At 41.8% G+C, this 27089-nt stretch overlaps 7 non-coding genes across 7 annotated transcripts; 2 read left to right on the plus strand and 5 right to left on the minus strand.

Annotated features, from left to right (window-relative positions):
• Nucleotides 1–3128: 3128 nt before the first annotated feature.
• trnag-gcc (transfer RNA glycine (anticodon GCC)) lies at nt 3129–3199 on the minus strand. Its single transcript has one exon. It is a non-coding gene; the product is annotated as a tRNA-Gly (tRNA).
• A 4405-nt stretch (nt 3200–7604) lies between these two features.
• LOC148631100 (U4 spliceosomal RNA) lies at nt 7605–7746 on the minus strand. Its single transcript, XR_015934904.1, has one exon. It is a non-coding gene; the product is annotated as a U4 spliceosomal RNA (small nuclear RNA).
• A 2243-nt stretch (nt 7747–9989) lies between these two features.
• On the plus strand, nt 9990–10061 carry trnag-ucc (transfer RNA glycine (anticodon UCC)). Its single transcript has one exon. It is a non-coding gene; the product is annotated as a tRNA-Gly (tRNA).
• Nucleotides 10062–17910: 7849 nt separating this feature from the next.
• Nucleotides 17911–17984, minus strand: trnai-aau (transfer RNA isoleucine (anticodon AAU)). Its single transcript has one exon. It is a non-coding gene; the product is annotated as a tRNA-Ile (tRNA).
• Nucleotides 17985–18814: 830 nt separating this feature from the next.
• trnag-ucc (transfer RNA glycine (anticodon UCC)) lies at nt 18815–18886 on the minus strand. The gene has a single exon. It is a non-coding gene; the product is annotated as a tRNA-Gly (tRNA).
• A 4984-nt stretch (nt 18887–23870) lies between these two features.
• trnas-gcu (transfer RNA serine (anticodon GCU)) lies at nt 23871–23952 on the minus strand. The gene has a single exon. It is a non-coding gene; the product is annotated as a tRNA-Ser (tRNA).
• Nucleotides 23953–25687: 1735 nt separating this feature from the next.
• Nucleotides 25688–25769, plus strand: trnas-uga (transfer RNA serine (anticodon UGA)). The gene has a single exon. It is a non-coding gene; the product is annotated as a tRNA-Ser (tRNA).
• Nucleotides 25770–27089: the final 1320 nt, after the last annotated feature.

Below are 27089 nucleotides of genomic sequence, written 5' to 3' on the forward strand. Positions count from 1 at the left end.
ACTGAAACAGAAGCGGATAAGGAAGGGGAAGATGTGAGCTCTGAAGAACTCTATCAGCAGTAAGACTTTTTTATTTTTCAGATGTATCTATTTTTTACTAAAATTCTAATTTGTCTTATAGGTATAAAATGTTTAAACCGGTGTTTTATATCCTTACAGGCCCTGAGTAGTTAAAAAGTATCAGCAGGCCGGAAGAGAGTGGCCCAAGCTGGACTCTATAGAAAGCACTCCCTGGATGCTCCTCTCCTGATTGGATTCAAACAGTACCTTACCAAGGATCTGGGAGTGGCAAATTATTCTCAGGAGGTATTTATTTTTTAAAGGCATTTAAAATTAAGCAATGGTATCTTCATTGTAAATGTTTTTATTTCTTAGCTTAAAATTCACCCATGTGAAATGATGTCAGCCATAAACATCATGACTCTATATTTCCTACCTGAATCTATTCTACTTAAATTATTACATTATACACAATTTGAGTTCATTTTAAAAAGTAAAAGGTAATGAAAGGAATGCATTTTCATAAGAAAGATAATACCGACATGCATGTGATAATCTTCCTTATATCATGTAGTGCATCATTTGGACACTTTGTGGGCTTCAAATACAAAGAAAATCATGTTCTATGGTACAAGATAAATACAAAACTTAAGCTTCTTTATAAAGCATAAGCAATCATTTATTACATCGCTTCTTGAATTAAATCTTTTGACAAGAGGTGAGACTTCTGTTACATTTAAACCCATGTTTAGCTGTGTTTTTTAGATTTAACTGAACCAATTTCTGTGTGTGATAATGTCCTTGAATTCTGACAACATCACACTAAATTACATGATATAAAACAGCTAATGTTTCTAGAGATAAAGTTTCTGAGATGCTTCTAATTACTTTTTATTACCAGGGACAGTTTAATTCACCTTGTACAGTACTGTAAGACCAAGATACTTTTTTTAAAAGTTATTTAACATTTTATAGAACTTTGTCTACTATGGCAACATGATGTGCTTGGTGAAACTTGGAAAAATACTGCTTGGCCACTTATCTTAAGATAAAGATAGGATAAAGGTTTATCTTTTGCACCTACCTGACCCCCAGGGAAGGCCAATGCTTTCTAAGTTGATGGTTCCCTACAGTAGACTGTACTTTAATTTCAAAGGTAATGTATATTGACCCAAATCAGTTTTGGAATCCAATCTACTGACGAGATGGAGCACATCCTTTTTTCAGGATTTTAGCATCATACGTTTGGTATATTTAGTCCCTAATGATGAAAGAAATGATCATAGAACATTTGGACACTTTGTGGGCTTGAAATACAAAGCAAATCATGTTCTATGGTACAAGATAAATACAAAACTTAAGCTTTTATTTTAATTAGATTTGTTTATAAAGCATAAGCAATCATTTATTACATTAATATATGTGAAAATAACATTTTAGCATCATACATTTAGTATATTTAGTCCCTAATGCTGAAAGAAATGATCATAGAACATGACATCTAACCTTACCTGCGGTGTTTTTAATCCCTATTGCTCAATGCACGGTGAAAGCATTCCATACATGTGTCTGACAATGAGGAATGGGCCCCTGAGACAGTCATTTGCCTGTTTCACAAATGATCGTATTTTACTAGAGATTCTGTTTGGGATTCAGATGTGCATTCGGACAGCAATCCCTTTCAAGAAATGATACGTTCTGGATGAGGTCAAAGGTGCTGGAACACTGTATCTAGGATGTGTTTGCAGAGACTGTGTGTCTCCTGCTTCAACGCAGTGATAAACAGATGTGCTCCTTTAATTTATTGGTACATGCCCAGGGCAGTAAGCAGTCTGAGGATTTATTTCCAGATGGCATAGAGCAGTGAAGCAGTGAAGTAGTGCAAAACACTGGATCATTATATTATTAGAATCTATTCTACTTAAATTATTACATTATACTCAATTTGAGTTCATTTTAAAAAGTAAAAGGTAATGAAAGGAATGCATTTTCATAAGAAAGATAATACCGATATGCATGTGATAATCTTCCTTATATCATGTAGTGCGTCATTTGGACACTTTGTGGGCTTGAAATACAAAGAAAATCACGTTCTATGGTACAAGATAAATACAAAACTTAAGCTTTTATTTGAATTAGATTTGTTTATAAAGCATAAGCAATCATTTATTACATTAATATATGTGAAAATAACATTTTAGCATCATATGTTTAGTATATTTAGTCCCTAATGCCGAAAGAAATGATCATTTGTTTAACAGGGTCTGTCTCAAAGGATGCAGTACTCCTGAAGGGTCTCAAACCCTACATTTCGGATGCCTAGCTGTATCCCTCACATGTGGCACCTCAGAATGACTTCTAACCTTACCTGTGGTGTATTCAGTCCCTATTGCTCAATGCACGGTGTACATACTGCATACATGTGTCTTGAGAACGAGGAATGGGCCCCTGAGACAGTCATTTGCCTGTTTCACAAACAGGGACCTGGACCTAGACCTGGCCCGTACAGGGCTAAAACCCGCGACCTTGGCGTTATTAGCACCACGCTCTAACCAACTGAGCTAACCGGCCTCACGACAGTGCTCCTCTCTGTGCTGCAAAAAATCAAACTCAGGGAATTTCTTTTGTCCTCCTTTGAATAGAAAGCCGTGTAATTCAGTGTACGGGTTTTCTCGTGCAGTTTCATGGTTCTTGTAACCCAAATCCTACACTGGCCTGAAGTGCCCCCCCATTTCACAGCATTTTTCAGCTGATTTAAAATGTACCTAAAGGAGAAGCATTATTGAAGACCATCAATTACCAAGAGCTTTTGTCAAAGGTTTTGGTGGTCATTTTGAATGACCACAGAGCGCTGTGACCTCGGTTTTACATCTCATCCAAAAGACAGCGCCCTTTTACAACACAGCATCTCCGTCACTATACTGGGGCATTGGGACCCGCACAGACCTCAGGGTGAGCGCCCCCCCGCCGGCACCATTAACACCGCTTCCAGCTGGAAGCTTTGTTTTTCCCTGTAGCTCATCCTCATCCAGGTACTGACCTGGCTCACACCTGCTTAGCTTCAGTGGGTTTTCAGTTGCGAGTTGCAAGGGGATGCAAGTGATGGAGCCGCTCGCTGCAAAAGCCACTGCATTGGCCGGGAATCGAACCCGAGCCTCCCGCGTGGCAGGCGAGAATTCTACCACTGAACCACCAATGCTCAGTGCCTGGGCCTTCAAAAAAGACGCTTTTTTGGTGCTCTGTGCAAAACGCGTCGACATATGCTTCCAGCTGCAAAATGCCATTTGCGGACGCTGAAGAACTTATTTCCAAGGCAGCGGGTACAAGCGATTGGGCGTTTTAAAACCACCAGGAACAGCAAAGAGGCGCGCTTCTTTGCTTGTGCCGAAACACACCGACTGAAAGCGGACAACGTAGTCGGCAGGATTGGAACCTGTGCGGGGAGACCCCAATGGATTTCTAGTCCATCGCCTTAACCACTCAGCCACGACTACAGCAAGCCCCACCGCAGCTGCGTTCTTGCTACAATCTTACCTGGATCGCGAGGCGCCGGCGGAAGCCTATTTCAAAGTCGTTCTCCGTTTCAAAAAAACATTTCCAAAATACAAGCCTTGCAGACAGACACGCCTCAGAGGACTTAAGGGTGGCTTCATGTCGGAATGATAAAGTCTCCCCGTCCGGACATGAAAATGCCACTTTGTTACACACAAAAAAAGAATCAACAACAGAGAAATGCCCACAAGCATTTGAAAAGCCGCACCACGTCGCACTTGAAATAGCTCTTACATTAGTGGTAGATGCAGGAATCGCCTTTTTATTTACGCTCTTACCAACGCGATGGAAAGCAAAACAAAGCAAAGCAGAGCAAAACAAAACAAACAAACGAAAACCCTCACGTCCTGCACTTGCATATAACGCCGTTACGTGCCCAAGCGGTATTGTACGTCATCCTAGCACTGCATCCCGAGTCGTACGATATATGAGAACGAGCACACGCCATGAATCGTCTCGAATCACTCCCTACAGCTGTAAGGCGCCTTGAAGCGTGCACCCCCAACATTCTTCTTTGCGCATCTGTGAAAGGTAAACTCTTGAGCAAACTCTGAACCAGCTCTAAGGAAACTAATCCGATTAGACGTTACTTTGACTCATCCTTTAAGGGACCCTTGTTAATTGGAGAAATCAATGATTTCGAATGAATTCTGTATGCGTTAAAAGACAGCTATACACAGAAAACATGCAGGACACTGCTCATGATGTTTCCCGAGCCGAAACACAGTGCGTTTTTCCAAGCCATTTGACAAAGCCCGCCCACTGAAAACTGCAGCAGATCGTGTAAAGGCGTTCAACTTTGTAACTACTGCACGCACAGGAAGCAGAATAAATTCCTCTTTTCAAACTGTCAAAGGTTTGCTGCAGGACATCGCACAATCTCTTTTGAACGGGGACAAACGATTTCTTATGGGGCGCAGTAAGTACAGACGTTTATAAAGCTCCACTCATGCCGACGATGCAGCATGAAGAAGCGCAACCTAACGTTTGACAGACAAAAGCCGGGCGCCGCTACGAGCAATATGAAATCAAACTGACAGCACACGGCGTTTCGCGCTGACTCAAAAGTGATCTCGACAGACGATGTTCTCTGCATAACGCTGAAAGAGCTAAAGAGCGTTTCTGTTGAGACGTAACCCATTGGGCAAAAGACGTATAATATACGTCTATTAAACGCATATCTTAGACGTCTAAATGTGGTCTACAATTCGTCTAGAATGAAATTCTAATATACGTCTAAAGTTAAACGTCAATTATACGTCTATATTTAGACGTTCATTATACATAAATGGTTGGAGTTCTATTATACGGATAAATTTAGAGGACTATTATACATATATGGTTGGAGTTCCGGATAACTTTAGAGGTCTATTATACGTATATGGTTAGAGGTCTATTATACGTATAACTTTAGAGGTCTATTATACGTATATGGTTAGAGGTCTATTATACGGATAACATTAGAGGTCTATTATACGTATATGGGTAGAGGTCTATTATACATCAAAGATAGATTTTATAGGTGTAGAAACAAGTAAAACAAGCCAATGATTAGGTTTAGAAATGTATTCTGAAAATACACATTCACACCTGAAACATATGTATTTCAAATTATACATTGTATACAATCAATCAACAATCAACATATGGGCAATAATCATAAAAACACAACTAGTCTTAAACTTCAGCTACAAATTCTGGTAACATGGCAATATACAGTATAGTAATGACAAACACAAAACTAATTACATTAACACACTAACTCAAAACCACATTTTGATTCAAATATACATTTTAAAATGTACAACTTCTATATTTCCAAGAAAAAAATATTACATAAAATATAAAATATTACAATGGAAGTTAAGACGATTTTTGTCCACTATTTGCAAACCCTGTCTAATTGTCCTAACAGTTAGAACCAAAAACCTATTATTTTCAGAGTCCAGATCTCTTGGCCCCCTGCCTTGCATATGCATTCTTCAAGTAACACATTGCGTGCTCCTTTATTTCTTTTTCTGTTGATGTAGGGTGGGACTTCAGCACCGCAGCTAGGAGAAAATTATATAATATTACTTCCCAAATAAATGATGATTAATATCTTCTTTAGTATAATCTAAAAAATGAACGGTTTACTAAGCTCAAAGCTGAAATAAATGTATAAAATTTGGCTTGCATCATAGCAGTTGAGCAATAAAGTCTGTCCTAATTAAAGAGTACCCAAAGTTTGAAAGTACAACATAGAATAAGAATAAGAGAAACGGCAAAACGATTTTGTGTCATCTTCCCCATTCACACTATTTTATGTGCCATTTTTTTTGCTAATTCACATACTATTTTAATCAAAATAATATTAAGAAAGATCTGTATGTATTCAGATAGTATTATTATTGTTCATACTTACTCGTCAAAAGAGGATTGCTGAGATATTTTCGGATATACTTCTACGTTTGAAAAACGTGTCCAAAATGGTGACCAACGAATACTAGCAATGCATTGTGGTATATAACCGGAAAATATGATGGGTTCGATATTTTCTCAACGTATGCGTTTATTAATGTTGTCGATATTATGGTTGAAATTTAACATTGATAATACATCGCTGCTATGAGCTGATGTGCAATTTTAACGCATGCAAATATTAAGGATCGGTCACTGTTGTATGGTATTATATATAATGACATTATGGAATAGGATGGGGACAGGCCTGGCATCAAGGGGGGAGGGGGGAATGTCGCCCCTTCAGTTTTGGGCAAAAAGATTTACCTAACTTAATTTGCACCCTAAAAAAATAGTTGTACTTTGTCAATGGTCAGACAACACTAAATGACACGAACAGTCACTCAGTCTGTTTGATGGGCAGGAGGGCTATCCGTCCAGGAACTGCACATATTATTGAGTGTCAACATTACGATCCTGTTTGCTCAGGTGGACCGATTCCTTGCAGTAGTTTATCATTATACTTAAAATCGTTATATAACTAGGACTAGTTATAGCAGTCTGTGCTTTCTGTTGGTTTTACAACATTTTTTTCTTAACGATTCAGAACGTCCATGTAGCTGCAAAAATGAACGCTTATGGTACTTTTCGCTCCAGGCAATACAAACGTTGAGAGTGACGAAAAATGTGAAACTGAACTTCATCGCAAATACCAGATTGCTAGTCGTTATCTTCTATCATGAAGCACTAATCAATGGCATAGCTGCGAGATTTCATTTGGGTAGCTGCACCGTACAGCTCCGTTTCAACCGAAATATCACTCCCCCCTCAGAATTTCAGAAGCCCCCCTACAGATTTTTCCTCGGGCACCGCGCACTGATGGGGGACTTTTGTCAAGAAAATAAAAATAGAAACTCTATAGGCACTCAAACATTTTACTGTTTTTTTTCAGGCAGGTGGCAAGACCCCCTCAGCAAAACCCTTGTATGCCAAGCTGTGGGCATTGATTCGTCGAATATACGTATATTTACGGCGAAATTACGGCTATACGTATATATACGTCGCCTCGACGTATAATCAACGTCGAATTGCAACCGTAAAATCGACGACATGAATAAACGCATAAATAACGTCGAAAAAACATCTAACACAGTGCCTGAGGCTTTTTACTGTATGTATCGTGTGTGCCGCAACTAGGAGTATACGGCACTCTGCACAGTGTACGAAGTAAATTATTTTCGCAGTAATTAATTTATTATATTTACTATATTTATTATACACGTGTAAATTAATTGCTGCGAAAATAATTTACTTCGTACACTGTGCAGAGTGCCGTATACTCCTAGTTGCGGCACACGCGATACATACAGTAAAAAGCCTCAGGCACTGTGTTAGATGTGTTTTCGACGTTATATATGCGTTTGTTAATGTCGTCAATTTTACGGTTGCAATTCGACGTTGATTATACTTCGAGGCGACGTATATATACGTATAGCCGTAATTTCACCGTAAATATACGTATATTCGACGAATCAATGCCCACTGGGAACAAGCTCGCTTCTTTCTACCATGATGTCACCATGACCAAATCTGTCTTTAAACACCTTGCTCAGTCTCTAACGAGACTGTCAAAAATTGCTTTCGCCGATTGTATTGCAAACCGGCGGAAGCGGGGTATTGGGAAAAGTTTTCAACTAGCAATAATCCCGCCTCGGCTAAACTTCACAGGCTACGATGCTGCCACTGCGCAAAGCTGACGGTTGCCAGGCAACCGCGGGGATCCTATGGAAAACGTTATCAATCGTCTCATGGCATGTCGTTGCTGTAACGCTTCATATTTGTCGTCTTCTTCTAGCTTGAGGTTTTGAAGAATTTCATGACAGACAAGGGCTCCGTTGGGAACAAAGAAACCCGTTGATTCTTTTCAGCAGCAGAAATACAACCCTTTAAATACAAGATGACAGAACAATGACGAAGGGCATGCCGGGAGGAACTCATGCACTACAGAGGAAAGGGGGCGGGCACGTACAGTTCACATTCAAGCCACAAGTACTCTTCTCGGATGTTGCACAAACAAATCCTAACGTCTTGAAAGCATTGCGGCATGTTTGTGTCCCACTTCCCGTGGCTGCAGGATGACTGACATGAACGGACAAACACAATCTGTGGCGTTTAGCGTGACATAGTCTTGCAGGCATCGTGCTGTCTCACTGCAATACTATACCGCTGGAGGAAACAGTCCATCTGGCCATGAAACTCATTTGAACGTCTAGCTACAGCAACTAACAATATCATGATTTATTCAGGATGTGTGGAATCAGCACGTCCCGGAGACAGCTTCCGAAATCGTGAGCATTCTCTGGTGGTAGGGGCGTTCAAGATGGCGCTCAGGTGGGAGGTAAAGTTTAGTGGTTGAGGATTTTTTTTGAGTTTTTCATGACCTGAATGTTAATTTTTGCTTTTTTTGACTACAGAAAAATAAGGACTTAACACTACTTGTTTAAACTTCAGTTATAATTGAAAGAAAAAAAAACGATTTTTTTAAGTTTAAGAATTTCGATATGAGTAACACTGGGAAAACAAAAGAGAGTGCTGGGTCTTCGAAGGAGAAGTCTAAGAAACCTCAATCGTATATGTATAGCACTACAAGAAAATTGATGGCAACTAAAGGGAAAAGTGAAGCAGCTGGAGGGGACGTGGAAAGAGTGCTAGAGATGCGCTCGTACGCGAGCGTTCGCAGCCCAAGTGAGACTCAGCTGCCAGAGGAAGAGCCGGAGTCCCTGCCCAGCACACCTGTGAAAACCCCGGCAGCCAAGAGAGGAAGGGGCGACCTGACGCTGGAGGAGCTCCAGACCAACATCTTCAACATGATGGCACAGAGCATGGGTGAGCTGAAGGAAATGATTTGATCTAATACAGTCGAAATCGAAAGTCTTAAAAAGTCCATGGACTGTGTGTTTAAAGAGGTTGAAGACTTAAAGAGTGAAGTAAAAGTTCTTAAACAAGTAAATACCAAACAAGAAAAGCATATTAAAGAACTTGAATTGAAAGTGAACGATGTAGATAGATACCGTCGATGATGGAATTTAAAATTATTTGGAGTTAAAGAGGAACGTGATAAGGACCTTGTTGCAACAGTGAAGGGTATCTGTAAAAGGACCCTGCCGGACCAGGAGGACGTAATATCGGCCATTGACTTTGTTCACAGGCTCGGGAGAGCGAACATGTCTGGGCAAGTGCGCCCCAGATCGATTATAATACAGTTCACCAAGAGGACGGCGAGGGACATGCTGTGGCGAGCGGCGAGGGGGAATGAGTATTTGAATGGGAACAAACTGAGGTTTGCAGAGGACCTGTCTGCCGCGGACAGGAGCACCAGGAACCAGCTGTGGCCCCAGGTTGAAGCTGCCAGAAGAGAGGGGAGGAGAGCCTACTTTGTGGGAGCGAGGGCCTTTGTGGACGGGAAGGAGATTTGCTCCCAGTGACTGCTCAGTTAATGATTATGTTTGGTTATATTTGTTATACCAGTATATACTAGTGTTTCTTTAGTGTTAGTTTGGAATGGTGTAGTTAAGTGTTAAGGACTGTTATAGTTCTGGTTCTTTGAAAAACTCAATAGTTTAGACAGTCTTAGAGTTAGTTATTTGCTTTTGTGTATGTCTTTTTCATGAATGCCAGAGGTACTCGAAATGTTGTTAAAAGAAAAACTGTGTGCTGAGTTTTATTTTTTACAGGAAACGCATGCATGTTGAAACTAAAGTTTATAAATAATTGAGAAATATTAAAGCAAGGAAAATATGATACGTGTAAAATATACAATTTGATCACATAATTACTTAATTACCTCTGGTAGTTAAATGCTTTTTTCTGCTGCGTTTTTTTTCTCTTGTACATGACTCTGATCCTCTTGTTGTATTTGTATTTGTAAATTCTGTTTAATAAAAAAAATATTAAAAAAAGCATTCTCTGGTGGTGTCCTGCAGGCTTCCTGTGGGTGTGCGTTGGTGGTATAGTGGTGAGCATAGCTGCCTTCCAAGCAGTTGACCCGGGTTCGATTCCCGGCCAACGCAGTGGCGAATGTTTTCAAATGCTGTCATGAGCCTTGGATTGTGACTAGCAAAGCGAAGCCTTTTGAAAGAGCTAAAGCACTGAAAAACGGAATTGAGGGAGAATATTACAGGGGATTCTGAGCGGTGTCTGCATACACGCAGTCCGATACGGGTGCTGAAAGCTTGAGCTACTCTCAATGTCATGCTGGCTTTCCCCGGAGTAAATCTGTAACATTGAAAGAATGCTTCTCGCAGGTTCAAAAAGGGACCCTTGTTAATTGGAGAAATCAATGATTTCGAATGAATTTTGTATGCGTTAAAAGACAGCTATACACAGAAAACATGCAGGACACTGCTCATGATGTTTCCCGAGCCGAAACACAGTGCGTTTTTTCAAGCCATCTGACAAAGCCCGCCCACTGAAAACTGCAGCAGATCGTGTAAAGGCGTTCAACTTTGTAACTACTGCACGCACAGGAAGCAGAATAAATTCCTCTTTTCAAACTGTCAAAGGTTTGCTTTACGAACGCCGCAGGACATCGCACAATCTCTTTTGAACAGGGACAAACGATTTCTTATGGGGCGCAGTAAGTACTGTTACTGTCACTGCTCGATACCGATGTTGGCCTACTATACCATGTTCAGCCACTGCTAGAAAATGTACGGCTCTAGCACCGGAGCAAACAACAGGAGGGCCGATGTCGAACAGGCACACATGTCAGACATGGAGAGCGATGAGAATGGGATTCGAACCCATGCCTGCAGAGCACAATGGATTAGCAATCCATCACCTTAACCACTCAGCCACCTTGTCGACGAAACTGGGCTGTCCGGACATGGGTTGGCGCGCTCCAGATGATCTTTTTCTTTTTTTCCCCACGTACTCGAGGGTCATTTTCCTGTTCCACATGTGATTTCAACATTTTCCTTGGGAGATGTCAAGCCAGCAAGCCACTGCTGTGGTTCAGTGGCCAGTGTGGAGTTCAGTGGCCCTGTTGTACACAGAAAGCACATTGAGCTCCTTGGACATGAAAAGTTCCAGATAAAAGCCATTTGTCATCCTTTCTCTTGGTGTCGATGTTGCTATTGTATGTAAAGGTGGCAACTTGCTCAGCGAGCAGGCGGCGCACACACCGAATGCAGATGTGTCTGAGTGGTGTGTCCAAGTGGCTGCAAAAGGACAACACTCCTGGGGCGCTGTGGCTTAGTTGGTTAAAGCGCCTGTCTAGTAAACAGGAGATCCCCGCCTACGGCTAGACTTAATTAAATGCAAGTATTCATTCCCTGTCTTTAACGCGACTTGTTTTTCTTAAAATGGATGCAACTTGCAAAACATGAAATACAAGCCTTGCTAATCAGCGCTAGCGGCTGGCAAAAAAAAGGAGTCAGCTATTTTTTTTTCTTTAACCTTAACCCTGCTAACGGAGAAGAGTTAAACGACCGAGTCTATGCAGCTTAAACGGTGCGCAAGTCGGGTTCTTAGCTGAAAGGGTGGTAAATCACGCTCACCCCAGTCCTTAATCTTTTAAAGAGGATACAAAATTGAACCTAGTCGCCACATCACATACATCCTGTTAAATGATAAAAAGGTAACATCTATCCTCGCTCCAGAGTAAATCTCACGTTGAGGGCATCTTTTTTTTCACTTTACCGTGAGTCGGGCTCGGCTGCACAGAGGAGAGAGCAGAGCAATGAGGTCACAGGGACAGGGGAGTCACACGCTGGCGGTTTGAATACGCGGAAGATCACTGAGGGATCCACAGTATGTGGACCCTCCGTTCTGCCATCAGTCCACACTCCGGACTCTGAATCCTGCCATCCGAGTTAAGATCTCTGCGGAACCTGAGGCGCAGTTCCTTCTTAAAACGTAATCTGGTGAGCATTTCTAGAATCGCACTTGTATAGATGCAGCCTTTAATGTGTTGCTAGGTTAAAATTGATGACTTCTTGTATTTCAGTAGGCAACTGCCCTCTTGATTTTGGATTTAATTTCTTTATTACAGGGGCGCTTTTATGAAGACAGAGTCATGTTCAGGTACTTTGCTTGATGGAGGAAGCTCATTTCGGACTCTGTGATCTGCTCACCTGGAAAGGTCTGCTGTACTACTACAAGAGAGAAGTAGGGTCTGGAAGAAGGGACAATTTTATGATGCTTTGGAAGATAGTTTTTTTTTTCTTATACTGAAAATGAAAAGTAGTTGTTTCTATATGGACTCAGTCTTTGGAATTTGTATATTTATACATTTCAGTGAACCCTCAGCCATTCCTTCTGTATTGTAATTCAATTTCTCTTTTAAAATTCCTTCCCCACTTCTAGGACCTGCAGTTGCTGAACTCCACAATGGCTTCTATTGGAAAGTCTGTGACTGAGACCATTATTTATTTAGGAGCAATGAGCAATTCTTATATAAATGCAATAAAATCATTATGCTCAAACGATGAGAGAGAATTTTAAGGATAATTTAAGAAATCAGTCTTAGCTTGTTTCTATACACAGATGGTATTATTTATTTTCAAAGGAAACCCGCGAGGATTCCCCTGGTGTGCAAGATGTGCCTGAATACTTTTGATCAGCTTCCTGCTCACTTCAAGAGGGCGTGTATGAAGCACGCCACGGCAGAAGAGATCAGGTGGCCTCTCAACAGGCGAGGGAGGACATGATGAATCACCTGAAGAACGGGGTCATCGTGGATTACCACAGAATAGAGATCAAAGGACACTTTGTGGGCTTGAAATACAAAGAAAATCATGTTCTATGGGACAAGATAAATACAAAACTTAAGCTTTTATTTTAATTAGATTTATTTATAAAGCATAAGCAATCATTTATTACATTAATATATGTGAAAATAACATTTTAGTATCATACGTTTAGTATATTTAGTCCCTAATGCTGAAAGAAATGATCATAGAACATGACATCTAACCTTACCTGCTGTGTTTTTAATCCCTATTGCTCAATGCACGGTGAAAGCATTGCATACATATGTCTGACAATGAGGAATGGGCCCCTGAGACAGTCATTTGCCTGTTTCACAAATGATCGTATTTTACTAGAGATTCTGTTTGGGATTCAGATGTGCATTCGGACAGCAATCCCTTTCAAGAAATGATACGTTCTGGATGAGGTCAAAGGTGCTGGAACACTGTATTTAGGATGTGTTTGCAGAGACTGTGTGTCTCCTGCTTCAACGCAGTGAGAAATAGATGTGCTCCTGTAATTCATTGGTACATGCCCAGGGCAGTAAGCAGTCTGAGGATTTATTTCCAGACGGCATAGAGCAGTGAAGCAGTGAAGTAGTGCAACACACTGGATCATTATATTATTAGAATCTATTCTACTTAAATTATTACATTATACACAATTTGAGTTCATTTTAAAAAGTAAAAGGTAATGAAAGGAATGCATTTTCGTAAGAAAGATAATACCGATATGCATGTGATAATCTTCCTTATATCATGTAGTGCGTCATTTGGACACTTTGTGGGATTGAAATACAAAGAAAATCATGTTCTATGGTACAAGATAAATACAAAACTTAAGCTTTTATTTTAATTAGATTTGTTTATAAAGCATAAGCAATCATTTATTATATTAATATATGTGTGTAGCGGCGAGGCTTATTAATAAGGCAGAATTAAGTGTTCTGAGCCTTCCCAAATGAGGCCCCATTTCTCTGTTCATCTCTGTGGTGCAGCCACAGAGAGACTATTCATGCAGGGTGATTTAAGGTCCTAGGACAGCTCCCAAAGGGGGATGCACTTAGCTAAGCCTGGCTATCATGATCAATGGTCATCCATTGGCGCCTATCTGTCTAGGGAGTGCCAGTTGGACATCTGGACTGCATTACTAAGTGTCAGGACTAAGTGACTCATATCTCACCTTGATCAATCAATCAGGGACTGGTAGGGCCGAGTAACCCACGTGGGACTCTGATGCCCATGGAACTTTCAGCCAATCAATGAGCTGAAGTTCCTCCAGGTAAAAACAGGCAACACAGAGAGCCTGTGAGATTCAGTAAGATTCAGAAGGGAGGATTCAGAGGATTCTGTGGACAATTCTAAAGGGAATTCAAAGGAGAAATCCAGGGCAGGGCGGCCCAGGAGCAGAAGGCTCCCAAGGGCAGGACATTCTCGCAGCGCGCCTCCTGACCATCCTGAGACTCAGCCCGGACAACCACGGAACGGCCAGTGTGTCCGAGTGCCAGAACTTTCCTTTGTTCTAAGAGTCTAGAGCGGAGGTTGCCAGAGAATAACCAGAGGATCCACCCGAGGTTAGCACCAGCAGCAGGCCTCGTGAACAGGTCGGAACTGTGGACAGCTGAATCACTATTCAGAACTAGCTCTTCATCAGAAAAGAACCGGTCCTCTTCCTGACTTGCTGGGACCCACAGTCATCTTTTCTCCTGTGCACAAACTTTGCTAGTTAAAGCCCACAGTGAGCATCAGCAGCGCAGCGTCGCAAGCCGCACAGCACAGCCTGGCACGGAGCCAGAGAGCGCGGATTGGACAGCAACAGCCTGCAACTGTTTCTTTGTGCCCGCAGGAAGATCTGAATCCCCAAAGATTGGATGAGTATTCAACTTCAATGCATTACAGCTCGAGAATTCAATTGTTATCCCAACCAGTTGATATCAATTTAATTCCTAAGAGTTATGTACTTGTTTGAGTATCTAATGTAGAAGTTATAACCAAGTTCATTAACGAAACGGTCTTAATGAATGATATACTGAACGTATGTCCTCTTGATATGTGTAACACTTCGTAACTGACTGAATATATATCTTTTGTATTCTGATAACCCTCTCGATAAGATCTGTTAGGTTTACATGCATATTTTATGTATTAATAAATGTATCCTCGTGTATTAGTACCTGTGTGTGCGCGTTGTTTGAGTTATGTCACATGGTTGGATTCTAAAGCCATCAAAAGAATCAACTTTGTGATTTACTGCTACAATTAATAATTGTCTCAGTAAATGCCCAAACCCTACAGAACTGGTGCCTTCAGAGAGCCACTACATTTAATTTTGCTATGGCAACATTACATATTTGGCGTCCCTGAGCCGGTTTTCTTACATGTGAAAATAACATTTTAGCATCATATTATTACATACAGGTCTCTAGCTTCAACACAGTGATATATATATATACTCAGTGATTTATTGGTACATGCCCAGGTCAATAATCAGAATGAGGATTTATTTCCAGACGGGCTACAGGTAGTGTTGTGAAATACTTCAACACACTGGATCGCAGATTTAGACCCCCTGCACTCTTACTCCTTAAAAACCAAAGAAATGAAGATATGTAGCAATCACATTGCAACAGGGCTGACAGTGACTTAATGCTTATACTAGTGGACTTCTGGTACCTTTAGGGTACGGTGTTCCCTGAAGGGCTCTCAAACCCCGCATTTCAGATGCCTAGCTGTTTCGCTGATGTGTTGCACCTCAGAATCACTTTTAAACCTTACCTCTGGTATCTTTAATCCCTATTGCTCAACGCATGGTGAAAGTATTGCATAAATGTGTCTGAAAATGAGCAATGGGCACCTGAGAGACTCATTTGCCTGTTTCACAAATGATCATATTTGACTAGAGATTCTGTTTGGGATTCAGTTGTGCATTCTGACAGCAATCGCTTTCAAAAAACGATACATTCTGGATGAGGTCAAGGTGCAGGAACACTGTATTTAGGATGTGTTTGCACTTATTCTGTGTCTCTAGCTTCAACACAGCGATATATGTATATGCTCACTGATTTTTTGGTACATGCCCAGGGCAATAATCATTATGAGGATTTATTTCCTGATGTGCTAGGGGTAGTGTTGTGAAATACTTCAACACACTGGATCGCAGGTTTAAACCGCCTGCACTCTTACTCCTTAAAAACCAACAAATGCAGATATGTAGCAATCATATTGTAGCTGACACTCATTTGCCTGTTTCACAAATGATCATATTTTACTAGAGATTCTGTTTGGGATCCGGATGTGCATTCTGACAGCAATCTCCTTATCGCGGCTTTGCCCTTCTTGCCTCTTTGGACAATATCTCCATCTTGTGGTCGTTGTTGGTAATGTCTTCTTATGCCCTTTTTTATTTTAATTCTCTATTAGTTGATTCAAGAATCTCTACAATGGAGATGAAAACATCAGTTTTATAGCAGACAATATGACATTATTTATAGTCCAATTAGAAACTTATTACCCTGTTTTTAACATAATAACAAATTAAAATTGATTAAAACTAAGTTTGGAACACCAGGGAACATAACAAATGATTTTTAGGAAAACCATGAGGTTCTCTGTGTCCAATGCCTGCAAGGGGAGAAAGCTAGAATCCTTTGATTTTTTCAAAATTTGAAAATAAACATCATATAACAACAGCTTTCATTCCTAGGAGTGAAAAATAACCATTTTTGAAGACATAGTAGTTTCTAAAACACTACAATAAAGTTAAAAACATCAGTTTTATATTACATTATTTTTAGTGAAATTAGTCATTTTTTGCACTATTTTTAATAAAATATCTAATTAAAAGTGATTAAAATTAAGTTTGGAACAACAAGGAACACACAAAAAAAAGATTTTTAGGAAAACCATGAGGTCCTCTGTGCCCGATGCCTGCAAGGGGAGAAAGCTAGAATCCTAAAAAAAAGTTATCAATTCTAGAGCCTAAGAGGAAAACAAGACAAATGTATATCTCCAAATAATTTTATGTGCTTCAGAAGAGCCCAGGAAAGTTTTTTGCATACATGAAACCACGCCCGTTTGCACATAAGCAGACATGGTTGCACACACGACTGCATGAAAGCACACGTGCATGCGAAGTCATCCTGTTGAGCATTTGAAAAGCCGCACCATGCCGCACTTGAAATAGCTCTTACATTAGTGGTAGACGCAGGAATCGCCTTTTTATTTACGCTCTTACCAACGCGATGGAAAGCAAAACAAAGCAAAGCAGAGCAAAACAAAACGAACAAACGAAAACCCTCACGTCCCGCACTTGCATGTAACGCCGTTACGTGCCCAAGCGGTATTGTACGTCATCCTAGCACTGCACCCCGGGGCATAAGGTATATGGGAACGAGCACACGCCACGAATCGTCTCGAATCACTCCCTACAGCTGTAAGACGCCTTGAAGCGTGCACCCCCAACATTCTTCTTTGCGCATCTGTGAAAGGTAAACTCTTGAGCAAACTCTGAACCAGCTCTAAGGAAACTAATCTGATTAGACGTTACTTTGACTCATCTTTTTACTCTCAGTGCTGGATTGCTCAAACTCCAGCTAGGGTCAGGTTTAACATTCCCACGCTACTTAGACACTTTGTTTACGCTCAGTGCTGGATTTTGGGAACTTCAGGACGAGTGGGAATTTTCTCCTATCTGTCAATTCTGTTTTGTTTTGGAGACTCTTGGCTGCCTATATTGTACAGTGCAGCGTGAAGGAAACATTTTCCAAAACTGTGTCAGCTCAAAAGTTGTAAGAAAACCTCTCCAGCTGCTTTACCTCTCTTCATTTTTGTCATTTAATGTGACAATCGATGTATAACTGGAGCCTCACATATGCAAATGGTGAGGCTCCAGTTCGACACCACTTTACAGTATATGACAAAAGCATGGCAGACTGTGCCGGACCAGCTGGTAACTTCCGCTTATTTTGACCATATTAAACATTGGAAATCTTCCCACTTGCATTTGTGACACTTGATTTTGGCTCCACCTAAGACACTCTTAAATCTTCAAACACTTTTCTCTTCTCCCGCAACACTCTTGTCTGTCGGCACTGTGTGGCAGCGCTGCAGGACAACCCATCTCACCACGGAAAGGAACCTAACAGCTTTGGTAAGAGAGGAGAAAAGGACATGGCCCGTACGGGGCTCGAACCCGCGACCTTGGCGTTATTAGCACCACGCTCTAACCAACTGAGCTAACCGGCCTCGTGACAGTGCCCCTCTCTGTGCTGCAAAAAATCGAACTCAGGGAATTTCTTTTGTCCTCCTTTGAATAGAAAGCCGTGTAATTCAGTGTACGGGCTTTCACATGCAGTTTCATGGTTTCACAGCATTATTCAGCTGATTTTAAATGTACCTAAAGGAGAAACATTATTGAAGACCATCAATTACCAAGAGCTTTTGTCAAAGGTTTTGGTGGTCATTTTTAATGACCACAGAGCACTATGACCTCGGTTTTACATCTCATCCAAAAGACAGCGCCCTTTTACAACACAGCTTCTCCGTCACTATATTGGGAGATTGGGACCCGCACAGACCTCAGGGTGAGCGCCTCCCCGCTGGCCCCATTAACACCACTTCCAGCTGGAAGCTTTGTTTTTCCCTGTAGCTCACCCTCATCCAGGTACTGACCTGGCTCACACCTGCTTAGCTTCAGTGGGTTTTCAGTTGCGAGTTGCAAAAGTTGGGATGCAAGTGATGGAGCCGTTCGCTGCAAAAGCCACTGCATTGGCCAGGAATCGAAACCAAGCCTCCTGCGTGGCAGGCGAGAGTTCTAACAATGAACCACCAATGCTCAATGCCTGTACCTTCAAAAAAGACGCTTTTTTGGTGCTGTGTGCAAAAAGCGTCGACATCTACTTCCAGCTGCAAAATGCCATCCGCGGACGCTGTGAATTTATTTATTTAGACACCGCTCAGAATCCCCTGTAAGATTCTCCTTCAATTCCGTTTTGCAGTGCTTTAGCTCTTTCAAAAGGCTTCGCTTTGCTAGTCACAATCCAAGGCTTGTGACAGCATTTGAAAACACTTGCCACTGCGTTGGCCGGGAATCGAACCCGGGTCAACTGCTTGGAAGGTAGCTATGCTCACCACTATACCACCAACACATGCCCGGGGGAGCCCTCCAGGACACCACCAGAGAATGCTCACGATTTCAGAAGCTGTCTCCGGGACGTGCTGATTCCACACATCCTGAATAAATCATGTTATTGTTAGTTGCTGTAGCTAGACGTTCAAATGAGTTTCATGGCCAGATGGACTGTTTCCTCAAGTGGTATAGTATTGCAGTAAGACAGCACGATGCCTGCAAGACTATGTCACGCTAAACGCCACAGATTGTGTTTGTCCGTTCGTGTCAGTCGTCCTGCAGCCACGGGAAGTGGGACACAAACATGCTGCAATGCTTTCAAGACATTAGGATTTGTTTGTGCAACATCCGAGAAGAGTACTTGTGGCTTGAATGTGACTGAGCAAGGTGTTTAAAGACAGAGACTGAAAACTGTTAAAGGATGAGTCAAAGTAACGTCTAATCGGATTAGTTTCCTTAGAGCTGGTTCAGAGTTTGCTCAAGAGTTTACCTTTCACAGATGCGCAAAGAAGAATGTTGGGGGTGCACGCTTCAAGGCGCCTTACAGCTGTAGGGAGTGATTCGAGACGATTCATGGCGTGTGCTCGTTCCCATATATCGTACGCCCCGGGGTGCAGTGCTAGGATGACGTACAATACCGCTTGGGCACGTAACGGCGTTATATGCAAGTGCGGGACGTGAGGGTTTTGCATTTGTTCGTTTTGTTTTGCTCTGCTTTGCTTTGTTTTGCTTTCCATCGCGTTGGTAAGAGCATAAATAAAAAGGCGATTCCTGTGTCGACCACTAATGTAAGAGCTATTTCACGTGCGCCGTGGTGCGGCTTTTCAAATGCTTAACAGGATGATTTTGCATGCACGCGTGCTTTCATGCAGTCGTGTGTGCAACCATGTCTGCTTACGTGCAAACGGGCGTGGTTTCATGTATGCAAAAAACTTTCCTGGGCTCTTCTGAAGCACATAAAATTATTTGGAGATATACATTTGTCTTATTTTCCTCTTAGGCTCTAGAATTGATAACTTTTTTTTCATTTTTGGCATTTTTCATCATTTTCCAGAAAGTGGTTGCAAGCCCGATATCATGCGAAGAAACTTCAGGATTCGGGGATCAGTCAATGGATTTTCTTCAAAGTTGGATTTTTGCACTCTGTGGACCAAGAGATGTTGTTCTATAATGTTTTTTTTTTTCAAATTTAAAAATATCATTTTTTCATGGAGCTTTGAATGTGATGGATTCACCCTCCTTTAGCTAGGACAGAGCTCCAGGAGCCTGGGTAGGATTCTAGCTTTCTCCCCTTGCAGGCACCTGGCACAGAAGACAATATTTTTTTCCTTAAAATCTTTTTTTTTGTGTTCCTTGTTGTTCCAAACTTAATTTTAATCACTTTTAATTAGAGATTTTATTAAAAATAGTGCAATAAATGACTAATTTCACAAAAATTAATGTAATATAAAACGGATGTTTTCTACTTTATTGTAGTGTTTTAGAAACTAATATGTCTTCAAAAATGGTTGTTTTTCACTCCTATGAATGAAAACTGTTGTTACAGTGCCTTGCGAAAGTATTCGGCCCCCTTGAACTTTTCAACCTTTTGCCACTTTTCAGGCTTCAAACATAAAGATATAAATTTTTTATTTTATGTGAAGAATCACCAACAAGTGGGACACAATTGTGAAGTGGAACGAAATCTATTGGATTTTTGAAACTTTTTTAACTAATACAAAAATGAAAAGTGGGGCGTGCAAAATTATTCGGCCCCCTTGCGTTAATACTTTGTAGAGCCACCTTTTGCTGCGATTACAGCTGCAAGTCGCTTGGGGTATGTCTCTATCAGTTTTGCACATCGAGAGACTGAAATTCTTGCCCATTCTTCCTTGCAAAACAGCTCGAGCTCAGTGAGGTTGGATGGAGAGCGTTTGTGAACAGCAGTTTTCAGCTCTTTCCACAGATTCTCGATTGGATTCAGGTCTGGACTTTGACTTGGCCATTCAAACACCTGGATACGTTTATTTGTGAACCATTCCTTTGTAGATTTTGCTGTATGTTTGGGATCATTGTCTTGTTGGAAGATAAATCTCCATCCCAGTTTCAGGTCTTTTGCAGACTCCAACAGGTTTTCATCCAGAATGGTCCTGTATTTGGCTGCATCCATCTTCCCCTCAATTTTAACCATCTTCCCTGTCCCTGCTGAAGAAAAGCAGGCCCAAACCATGATGCTGCCACCACCATGTTTGACAGTGGGGATGGTGTGTTGAGGGTGATGAGCTGTGTTGCTTTTACGCCAAACATATCGTTTTGCATTGTGGCCAAAAAGTTCGATTTTGGTTTCATCTGACCAGAGCACCTTCTTCCACATGTTTGGGGTGTCTCCCAGGTGGCTTGTGGCAAACTTTAGACGAGACTTTTTATGGATATCTTTGAGAAATGGCTTTCTTCTTGCCACTCTTCCATAAAGGCCAGATTTGTGCAGTGTAAGACTGATTGTTGTCCTATGGACAGACTCTCCCACCTCAGCTGTAGTTCTCTGCAGTTCATCCAGAGTGATCATGGGCCTCTTGGCTGCATCTCTGATCAGTCTTCTCCTTGTCTGAGCTGAAAGTTTAGAGGGACGGCCAGGTCTTGGTAGATTTGCAGTGGTCTGATACTCCTTCCATTTCAAGATGATCGCTTGCACAGTGCTCCTTGGGATGTTTGAAGCTTGGGAAATCTTTTTGTATCCAAATCCGGCTTTAAACTTCTCCACAACAGTATTACGGACCTGCCTGGTGTGTTCCTTGGTCTTCATGATGCTCTCTGCGCTTTCAACAGAACCTTGAGACTATCACAGAGCAGGTGCATTTATACAGAGACTTGATTACACACAGGTGGATTCTATTTATCACCATCAGTCATTTAGGACAACTTTGGATCATTCAGAGATCCTCGCTGAACTTCTGGAGTGAGTTTGCTGCACTGAAAGTAAAGGGGCCGAATAATTTTGCACGCCCCACTTTTCATTTTTTTATTAGTTAAAAAAGTTTCAAATATCCAATAGATTTCGTTCCACTTCACAATTGTGTCCCACTTGTTGGTGATTCTTCACATAAAATAAAAAATTTATATCTTTATGTTTGAAGCCTGAAATGTGGCAAAAGGTTGAAAAGTTCAAGGGGGCCGAATACTTTCGCAAGGCACTGTATATGATGTTTTTTTTTCAAATTTTAAATGATCATTTTTTCATGGAGCTTTGAAGGGGATGGATTCACCCTCCTTTAGCCAGGACAGAGCTCCAGGAGCCTGGGTAGGATTCTAGCTTTCTCCCCTTGCAGGCACCTGGCACAGAAGACATCATTTTTTTCCTTAAAATCTTTTTTTTTTTGTGTTCCTTGTTGCTCCAAACTTAATTCTATTCACTTTTAATTAGAGATTATATTAAAAATAGTGCAATAAATGACTAATTTCACTAAAAATACTAAAAGTAATATAAAACGGATGTTTTTAACTTTATTGTAGTGTTTTAGAAACTAATATGTCTTCAAAAATGGTTATTTTTCACTCCTAGGAATGAAAGCTGTTGTTATATGATGTTTATTTTCAAATTTTGAAAAAGCAAAGGATTCTAGCTTTCTCCCCTTGCAGGCATCGGACACAGAGAACCTCATGGTTTTCCTAAAAATCATTTTTTATGTTCCCTGGTGTTCCAAACTTAGTTTTAATCAATTTTAATTTGTTATGTTAAAAACAGGGTAATAAAGTCTTAATTGGGCTATAACTAATGTCATATTGTCTGCTACAAAACTGATATTTTCAGCTCTATTGTAGAGATTCTAAAATCAACTAATAAAGAATTGAAATAAAAAAGGGCATAAGAAGACATTACCAACAACGACCACATGATGGAGATATTGTCTAGACATTACCAACAACGACCACAAGATGGAGATATTGTCTAGACATTACCAACAACGACCACAAGATGGAGATATTTTCCAAAGAGGCAAGAGGGGCAAAGCTGCGATAAGGTAAAATCATTTTTTGAAAGAGATTGTTGTCAGAATGCACATCCGTATCCCAAACAGAATCTCTAGTAAAATATGATCATTTGTGAAACAGGCAAATGAGTGTCAGCTACAATATGATTGCTACATATCTGCATTTGTTGGTATTTAAGGAGTAAGAGTGCAGGTTTAAACCTGCAATCCAGTGTGTTGAAGAATTTCACAACACTACCTCTAGCACATATGGAAATAAATCCTCATAATGATTATTGCCCTGGGCATGTACCAAAAAATCAGTGAGCATATATATATATCACTGGGTTGAAGCTAGAAACACAGAATAACTGCAAACACATCCTAAATACAGTGTTCCAGCACCTTTGACCTCATCCAGAACGTATCATTTCTTGAAAGGGATTGCTGTCCGAATGCACATCTGAATCCCAAACTGAATCTCTAGTAAAATACGATCATTTGTGAAACAGGCAAATGACTGTCTCAGGGGCCCATTTCTCATTGTCAGACACATGTATGCAATGGTTTCACTGTGCATTGAGCAATAGGGATCAAAAACACCGCAGGTAAGGTTAGAAGTCATGTTCTATGATCATTTCTTTCAGCATTAGGGACTAAATATACTAAACGTATGATGCTAAAATGTTATTTTTACATATATTAATGTAATAAATGATTGCTTATGCTTTATAAACAAATCTAATTATAATAAAAGCTTAAGTTTTGTATTTATCTTGTACCATAGAACATGATTTTCTTTGTATTTCAAGCCCACAAAGTGTCCAAATGATGCACCTTTGACCTCATCCAGAACGTATCATTTCTTGAAAGGGATTGCTGTCCGAATGCACATCTGAATCCCAAACAGAATCTCTAGTAAAATACGATCATTTGTGAAACAGGCAAATGACTGTCTCAGGGGCCCATTTCTCATTGTCAGACACATGTATGCAATGCTTTCACTGTGCATTGAGCAATAGGGATCAAAAACAGAATGGAAACAGACATGGAAACCAACGAGGATGGGATTTGAACCCATGCGTGCAAAGCACAATGGATTAGCAATCCATCGCCTTAACCACTCGGCCACCTCGTTAACAAAACTGGGCTGTCCCAACTGGGTTGGCGCGCTCCAGATGATCTTTTTCTTTTTTTTCCCTCGTACTCGAGGGTCATTTTCCTGTTCCACATGCGATTTCAACATTTTCCTTGGGAGATGTCAAGCCAGCAAGCCACTGCTGTGGTTCAGTGGCCAGCGTGGAGTTCAGTGGCCCTGTTGTACACAGAAAGCACATTGAGCTCCTTGGACATGAAAAGTTCCAGATAAAAGCCATTTGTCATCCTTTCTCTTGGTGTCGATGTTGCTATTGTATGTAAAGGTGGCAACTTGCTCAGCGAGCAGGCGGAGCACACACCGAATGCAGATGTGTCTGAGTGGTGTGTCCAAGTGGCTGCAAAAGGACAGCACTCCCGGGGCGCTGTGGCTTAGTTGGTTAAAGCGCCTGTCTAGTAAACAGAAGGCCCTAGGTCTGAATCCCAGTGGATAACCGCCTACGGCTAGACTTAATTAAATGCAAGTATTCATTTCCTGTCTTTAACACGACTTGTTTTTCTTAAAATGGATGCAACTTGCAAAACATGAAATACAAACCTTGCTAATCAGCGCTAGCAGCTGGCAAAAAAAAAGAAGTCAGCAATGTTTTTTTTCTTTAACCTTAACCCTGCTAATGGAGAAGAGTTAAACGACCGAGTCTATGCAGCTTAAACGGTGCGCACGTCGGGTTCTTAGCTGAAAGGGTGGTAAATCACGCTCACCCCAGTCCTTAATCTTTTAAAGAGGATACAAAATTGAACCTAGTCGCCACATCACATACATCCTGTTCAATGATAAAAAGGTAACATCTATCCTCGCTCCAGAGTAAATCTCACGTTGAGGGCATATTTTTTTTCACTTTACCGTGAATCGGGCTCGGCTGCACAGAGGAGAGAGCAGAGCAATGAGGTCACGGGGACAGGGGAGTCACACGCTGGCTGTTTGAACACGCGGAAGATCACTGAGGGATCCACAGTATATGGACCCTCCGTGCGCAATCAGTCCGCACTCCGGACTCTGAATCCTGCCATCCGAGTTAAGATCTCGGCAGAACCTGAAGCGCAGTTCCTTCTTAAAACGTAATCTGGTGAGCATTTCTAGAATCGTACTTGTATAGATGCAGCCTTTAATGTGTTGCTAGGTTAAAATTGATGACTTCTTGTATTTCAGTAGGCAACTGCCCTCTTGATTTTGGATTTAATTTCTTTATTACAGTGGCGCTTTTATGAAGCCAAGGGACCAGGGAGCTGCCCCAGTACTGGGATGGCCAGTTCGAAATCATAGAAACTATTGTCAATTCCAGTCCCATGTCAGTGCGAGCAGGGATTTTGACATCTTGTTTTGCTATGTTCTGCACCAACAGGCAGGTGGCTCGGCCATTCCGTTCCAGTCTGGGGGTACAACAGACTGCTAGGTTCAGTCTGATAAACTGAGCTGATGGTTGGAAGAAAACCATCTCAGCGTCCATTCTCTGTCCCTTCTTTAGGACAAGGCGTACCGGAAACCCTGCTGTTGACGCAGGAACGATCAGGTCCGATTCGTTTACTACCTGGCAGGCCTGAGGAATCGTCTGACCTGACCGAATGTTCTCGGGGTCACCGCTTAGAGAGTGGGCATCTGGGTCCACCCTTTTCCACAGCACACTGTTTACTGTGTCCAGCTGGGCGCCCAGTCGAACCAAAAGGTCTGCACCAATGCCTTCGATTGTAGCAAGAAGGCAGCGGCCGCGGCGCTCGCTGTAGTCGTGGCCGAGTGGTTAAGGTGACGGACTTGAAATCCGCTGGGGTCTCCCCGCGCAGGTTCAAATCCTGCCGACTACGGCGTCCTTTGCATTTGGTTGCGTGCGTGCGTGTAAAAGGACCAGCGCCGTTTCGTTTTCGCTGGGACCTTTAACACTCTAAATCGCCTGGACCCGCAGCCTGTGAAATCGATTCTTCAGCACCCACGATGGAGCACCCACCTGGCTCTTGACCTGTGACTGTCTGAACGCACACAGTAGACTTTCATGCAGGGGATTTGTCCTGAGCCTCTGTGAAGGACCCACCCACCCCCATAAATAACTGCTCTAGAAACACATGAATGCAAAACTAAACCACAGCTTAAAGAGGAGCTTGTCATGACCGCCAGGCAGTTAAGACCAACTCTTAAGCAATCTAAACAGCACCAGCAGCGGGTGATTATTAACAAACGCCGCCGCACGAGTTAACCCACCTGCACACACTCCACCGTGCGGTACGCAGTGCTATTTTTACCATCTTTACTTGCTTCCCGCTGGTATTGAGTCTACTCCTTGAGAGCTCTACCTGGCGTTTTTTCCATTACCTCGTTTATTCTGGATATTGGACTCCCCTTCTGCCTTTTCGACTTTGGACCTCGCCTCTCACCTCGGACTGTTTGCCACCAGTGTTCTCCCTGGATTACGACTTACCTAACGCCTCTTGACCACGAAACAAAGCAAAGCAGAGCAAAACAAAATGAACAAACGAAAAGCCTCACGTCCCGCACTTGCGTGTAACGCCGTTACGTGCCCAAGCGGTATTGTACTTCATCTTAGCACTGCACCCCGGGGCGTACGGTATATGGGAACGAGCACACGCCACAAATCGTCTCGAATCACTCCCTACAGCTGTAAGGCACCTTGAAGCGTGCACCCCCAACATTTTTCTTTGCGCATCTGTGAAAGGTAAACTCTTGAGCAAACTCTGAACCAGCTCTAAGGAAACTAATCCGATTAGACGTTACTTTGACTCATCCTTTAAGGGAACCTTGTTAATTGGAGAAATCAATTATTTCGAATGAATTCTGTATGCGTTAAAAGACAGCTATACACAGAAAACATGCAGGACACTTCTCATGATGTTTCCCGAGCCGAAACACAGTGCGTTTTTCCAAACCCTCTGACAAAGCCCGCCCACTGAAAACTGCAGCAGATCGTGTAAAGACGTTCAACTTTGTAACTACTGCACGCACAGGAAGCAGAATAAATTCCTCTTTTCAAACTGTCAAAGGTTTGCTTTGCGAACACTGCAGGACATCGCACAATCTCTTTTGAATGGGGACAAACGATTTCTTATGGGGCACAGTAAGTACAGACGTTTAAAAAGCTCCACTCGTGCCGACGATGCAGCATGAAGAAGCGC

The sequence above is a fragment of the Lepisosteus platostomus genome, unplaced genomic scaffold (genome assembly GCF_059453375.1).
Source record: "Lepisosteus platostomus isolate fLepPlt1 unplaced genomic scaffold, fLepPlt1.hap1 Scaffold_80_H1, whole genome shotgun sequence".
NCBI classification, from domain to species: domain Eukaryota; kingdom Metazoa; phylum Chordata; class Actinopteri; order Semionotiformes; family Lepisosteidae; genus Lepisosteus; species Lepisosteus platostomus.